Here is a 6309-nt window from a genome sequence, read left to right as displayed (position 1 = left end):
CAGGCCGTGAGAAATGAGGCTTGGGAGAGAGCGGGGTGCTGCTTGGTGGGAACTAAGAGCCTGCACATTAGTTCTGTCCGTGGCAGGATTGAGATACTGAGCTGCTCCTGACTGAATCATGGGACCACTTGTAGAGTACATTTGTTCTCCATGTGAGATGGAGGAAGAATCGAGTCTTTTGTAAGAGGCTGAGAGAAAACTTTAATATAGAAACTAGACAATCTGGAGGTTGCTCGGTGCTTTAGCACAGTTTTGGGGTACCCTCTCTGCTGAAGATGATGGCTCTACTGAAGGCACAATTATGCTCACAGAGTTGTGTTCTCATTGGTTCTGCTGAAGTCAAGGGTGTAGATTAGTAGGAAACGGCTACATTAAGCCTTAAGTTAAAACCAAGTAACGAAAGAATCTGAATGTATATGAACATTTAAGAAGCAGTCAGTAATTATAGATATGCATGCTATAAATAAGTAGTGCTTTATTTTGAAAACTGTTTTTTAAAATTTTGGGCAGAGTGCACATTATCTTACTAGAAGATGAACAACAGCAGTATCAGACATGGGGAGGAAATGAGGTGTAGAGAGGTTTATCCCTCTAACAGGATTTAAAGTGCCAGGCATCCACTTTTTATCCAATGTAGGAATTGGTTTTACAAGGATACTTATTTAGAAAATATCCCTAAATATGTTTATATAAATATAGAAATCTGCATTGGGAGTTAGTTTACCAGGATTCTGGATGAGAAAAGGAGAGAGATATTTAAAAGTCAGAGACTGTTCACTCTTTTTTTTTTTTTTTTCCTTCTTTTGTACATGAAAAGAAGTGTGAATAAAGCCTCAGTGTTACGTCATTATGGATAGAATAGCTGTCCTGGAGAACTGCCACTTACATGGCCTAACAAATAACAACCTTGATTTGATGATTTTCTAAATGCTGTTGTATTTCTATTTGCTCTGTATGATTTCACTGACTTTCTTGATCAGGGTGATGCAGTGAACATTGAAATTCTTGATAGTCAGATTAATTATTTGCTTGGTAGGGACATATTTTGACTGGTCCTGTAAAACAACTTTATATAGCTGGCAGTTGGACAGGGACCCATTCATTCCAGAGCTCAGGAGAAAAATATGATACTGAATTTTTGCTTAGTTATATGCAACTAATATGTAATTTCCTGGCACTTTACTGTCATCTTTGATGGTTATACAGAAAAGAAGAATTCTCCCTCCCATTGAATTTTTGAGGAAATAAAATATCTCCAGACTAAGTTGGAGAATTTGGCCTGAATTATAGCGCTCAATTATTGTCAGTCTCTATCAGTTTTCTAGAATTACAAACGTAATATTTTACCTTTACAGAGCTGATAAATAACCAATCAGCTGAATTATGAAGACAAGGAAAGGTAGACATTTTTCCATTTCAGAGGGTGTAAAGATGTCTCTGTTTGTTTTATGTGAGTTACTGTTTCCAAATGAGTTGTTTTCAGTTTTCAGTTTTCAGATCCCCTCTCATCAAACATTTCTACTTCAAAAGGTCATAGCTAATGCCTCTCATTGTATTGAAAATAATAACTTGAGAAAAACACTTTGTTTTCCACAATGGATTTATTTTAAGATTTGAAAAAGGTGAGACTTTAAAAAAATGTGATTTTATTGTAAGATTTAGTTTGGGTTTTGGTGTGTTTCCTACATGTGCTGCTGGTTTCTGTGTATAATGTAAACGTGATCTTTCAAGGTCTCAAAAACTGATTTACCTTATTATTCCCCTCTGCCCCTCATCCTCACCTACATATCTTTTGATTTTCAGATCTCTTCCCAGGATGTATTAAGGATCCAGCATTAGCTTTTAGTTTTGTGCAATGTGGGTGCAGTCTCACCTTGCTTAGTTGCTGGCTCACAAACCTTAGTCACATTTCCCTTATCATGGAACTGACACTTCACAGAAGTACCTGCAGGGTCAGAATCTTGTGTGTCTTTCTAAAGACAGTGCAGTGCAGCACTTAGTGCACTGTCTTCTGCCGGACAGCAGCCCAGATTAACCCCAAGCTATGTGAACCAGATGAGTGAAATTCCATCAGCGTAGGAGAGCATTGTGGTGACACAGAAGTGGCGTAATGACTAGTCCACTGGCTTTCCTCCCAGTTGCTGGCTGTGGGATATCACCAGGGCATCCTTGTGCTTTTGGCTTTCCCAGTTAGCTCAGGAGCTTCAGGGTGTCTTATCTGCTACAAAAAATTGCATCAAGCTAGAGGCTGCTTTGGGTTGCTTCAGCAGGGACAGCCACAGTTTGGATGAATGGAACAATTACCACTGAATCTAGGCTTTCTTTTTTGTAGCAAACTTTCAATTATGGGCCACAGGTCAGTGTTAGAGGTGGAGGTTCTTCAGGAGCTTGGCATGTTTGTAGGCTGTTTTCTTTATTGGCTGTATAGTCCCGCTAAAATACGTGTTGTATCGCCTAGTTTTCCATCACTTTTTTTTTCCTATCACAAAGCCATTTTTCATCATATAAATGTCAAAAGATCTTGTTTTTGGAAAGTGTCTTGAACTGTTTTCTTCTTTGTTGATGCTAGAGGTAAATTCAGAGAACAGCCAGTCTTCAGAGGGAATTTGAGTACGATCCGTTATTTACTTTGCTGTTCATCTATCAAGTTTTAATTGAGACTTAAATGAATGCCTTGACTTTAAGAAACAGTGATGTTTCTGTATTTTCAGTTGAATTCTTTGGGAATTATTAGAGTGCATGACTTTTAACATGTTGTTTATTTGAAATCTCTAAATTTATGCATGTCATCTGGAAAATTAATCTGGGGTTTTGAACAGATGGCTTTTTGCAAATCATTGGGAAATGCAGGTTTGAGAAACCTCTGTCCTAAAGTACTTAGCTGTCACCTCCTCAGGTGAGAAAGTGGTAGCTGGACTAGTGGGCTCTTAGGATGTTCCAGTGTCACTTACAGCTGGAAGAGAGAGGGTTGTGACTGGAAATAGGCACCGCTAACACGCATTGCATTGTTTGTGTTTTCTTGTAAGTCTAGACCGTATTAAATGCAGAGAGTTTCATCCTCAGTTAAAGAAACCTCTTGATAGCCACCATTTCAGATTCAAGGACAAGCATGAGATTCACAAAGTACAAATTGACAGCCCAAAATGCCTTAATGTTTTTTACAAAACCTTTGGGAACATGTTTTTCAAAGATCCATGGCAATGGTGTTGGCAGCTTAGGAGAGGCATAATAGTGATTTTTGAATGTCTGTACTGAAAGCATCAGAAGTCCGTGTTTCCCACAACATGACTATAAAGACACTGAAGTTTTATCCCTGAGTACAAAGAAACTTAGAACCAGATAATTTGTCTTTGTCTGTACAACTGGAGATTTTCCAGCATGATGCCAAAAGAGGCCAATCTATTTACATGTTGAGGGGGGTTCATAATGGGTTTAAATGAAAATGTAAGTTACACTTCATTAGGCTCATGTAATTTGCATCTTGATGGACAGAAGGACAAGGCCTTTGCAGGAAACACAGTCGACAAGAGATTTTAAAGAAATGCAAGGAAAAGCCATTTTATTGCTTTCTTCTCTTTTCTGTGGTGGTTCTGCTGGCAAGTTTGGGCTCTGTGATGTAAAGCGCATTTACATCCCATCAGGGATTTGTAACTTTCCACCGTTACTTAAGGCAGCTCTGAATTTGGTCGAATGATGGTTCAAACAGTTCCACCTTTTATTCCTGATTCTGTTTAGATATTTACAATTTTTCTACATATAAAATGAACAAAGATATTTTTTGTCCAGATGATGGACAAATCCCTGCTTTGGTGCATCTAAACCCCATGAAGGGGAAATGGCAATCTGAAGAGCCTTCTACTTTTGATGGTTATTCTCCCTAGTATCCAAGTCTAAATTGCAGACATATAGTAATATTTTACGGCTATATTTTGTCATCCGTGATTACAGAAGGGATACTTTCACAACTCCAGCAGAGAAGAGGATTTCACCTGGCCCTGCCGCCTTCTAGTTTCTCCAGATTTAATGGACATCATTGCAGTTGAATGAATATTACACGAGTTTACTTCACACCGAGTACAAGCAATCGCACTCATTATGGCTGCAATATTTGCGTTTTTTTCCCTGTTGATGGATGGCTGTTATGTCATCATATTCAGTCATTTGCAGATTCTGTTTTCTGTGAATTTGTTTCTTGACTGTTGGATAATTTTTCATGTATGCGTAGTGCAGCGAGCTCCTTCGTTAATGCTGTGAAAGGTGGCATATTAGTGTTATGGATGGAGTGTGATTTGATTGCCGAATACAAATCGCATGAGTTTTGAATACTTAGGACCTCTAAGGTAGCGTCTGGCATACAACCTTTGAGCACGAATCAGCCTTTTTAATATTTGCAAATGAGGAATTACATCAACCTATGGGAGACACAGATGTATGTATAGGCGTTCTCTATCTTTATTAAATGTGTATCATACTGCTTCCGTTAATTTTTTCCATTGCTAATGCTTAATAGCAGAAATATATTTGCCAAGATAATATCAGAGTCCAAACTTCTATAAGCAAAGCCGCAGGAACCCAGAAAGGTATTATTTTATTCGTCAAGTTTCATAAAACTCACTTCGTGTGCTGTATGTATGCTTAGAGGGTGGATTACAAATTAGCCCTTTCAGACCTTCTTTTGTGGATAACAAAGAGTTTGCCTGTGAAACGAAAAATCAGTAGGCACATACTCCCTTGTCCTGCTGTGGAGTTCGGCATTTTTAGAACTAAGGAAAAAAAATGATTAAGTATTCTAAAATGATAAAAATTCAGTGATTGTGAATGCTCAGTAACTACCAATCAGAGGTTGTGTTGAGGTTCTTTTCCACCATCCTTCCACTGCTGCAGATTTAATGGTTCAGCTTGTTTGGAGTGATGAGGCAAATTAAAAAAAAAAAAAAATCCTTTTCTAAATCTTTTCAGTGTGAACTTATCAATTTCCAAGTCTTATCATTTGTCTCCAATAGTGACAGATGAAAGCCATGAATGTTCAATGGGAATTTGCTGCCATTTTTGCCCATTCAGAGATAATTTATGTAAGTTGAAGATATAATGATGATACTAAATTAAGTGTGTCTGCGTGTATAAATAAAATTGGTTTGTTACCCATTTGCCAGCATTTTGGCTCAGCTGCAGCAGTGAGTATCAGAACTGCTTTAAAATTGATTAGACAATTTAACTAGAAATTTAACTCTGGATGTGGCAGAGAGAGATAAGCCTGTGAATAGGAGTATAACGCATTAATCTTGCAGTTCTCCAGCTGATCTCAGTAAAGCCGGCGCATCAGATTTATTCTTTGGCTTTGAAGAAATGTAAAGTCTTATGCTTCCAGTGTGACCTCTGCACACACGAGTGGTCTTCGGCTTCTTATTACATGGGTCAAGAATCACTGGGCCCTTTTGCTGGTTCAAAAAGTGAACTGTTTTTTTGTTAAAACAGAGGTGTTTTTGCAGTAGGCAGGGATGACCTGACTAGGTTTTTTTGGCAAGTTAGACCAAGTTTGTTTGATTACTGGCTCTCCTGTAGGTTTCAGCCCAAAAGAGACCTGAAAGCAGTGTTTCTATTCAGTCCCAGAGTGGCTTCCAGCATTGAAGCCACATGAATGTGCAAAATGAAGTAGACATTTTAATTGGAAGCTGATCTATTTTAATTTGATATCAAGCTGTTCAGAGCAACATTGCCTATGCTACTTTCATTGTCAGATTTTGTCTGTTGTGGTGGGCTGACCCTGGCTGGAGGCCAGGTGCCCACTAAAGCCACTCCGTTACTCCCCTCCTCAGCTGGGCAGGGCAGAGAGAATATAAGGAAAGGCTCATGGGCTGAGATAACGACAGCGAGGGAGCATTCATCAGTTACTGTCTTGGGTAAAACAGACTCAACTTGGGGAAAATGTAATGAACTTTTTACCAATCAGATCAGAGCAATGGAGAACTAAACCCAAAATCTTAGAACACCTTCATCCCCACCACCCCTCCCTTCTTCCTGGGCTCAGCATTGCTCCCCATTTCTCTACCTCCTTTCCCCCAGCAGTGCAGGGGGACAGGGAATCGGGTTGTGGTCAGTCCATCACACGCCATGTCTGCTGCTCCTTCCTCCTCAGGGGAGGATCCTCACACTCTGCGCCTGCTCCAGCGTGGGGTCCCTCCCATGGGAGACAGTCCTCCACCAACTTCTCCAATGTGAGTCCTTCCCATGGGCTGCAGTTCTTCACCAACTGCTCCAGCATGGGTCCCCCTGGGGACAAGTCCTGCCAGGAAACCTGTCCAGCCTGGG

Source organism: Eurypyga helias, unplaced genomic scaffold, assembly GCF_000690775.1.
Source record: "Eurypyga helias isolate BGI_N326 unplaced genomic scaffold, ASM69077v1 scaffold15425, whole genome shotgun sequence".
In the NCBI taxonomy this organism is placed as follows: domain Eukaryota; kingdom Metazoa; phylum Chordata; class Aves; order Eurypygiformes; family Eurypygidae; genus Eurypyga; species Eurypyga helias.
This window is presented reverse-complemented; position numbering follows the sequence as displayed.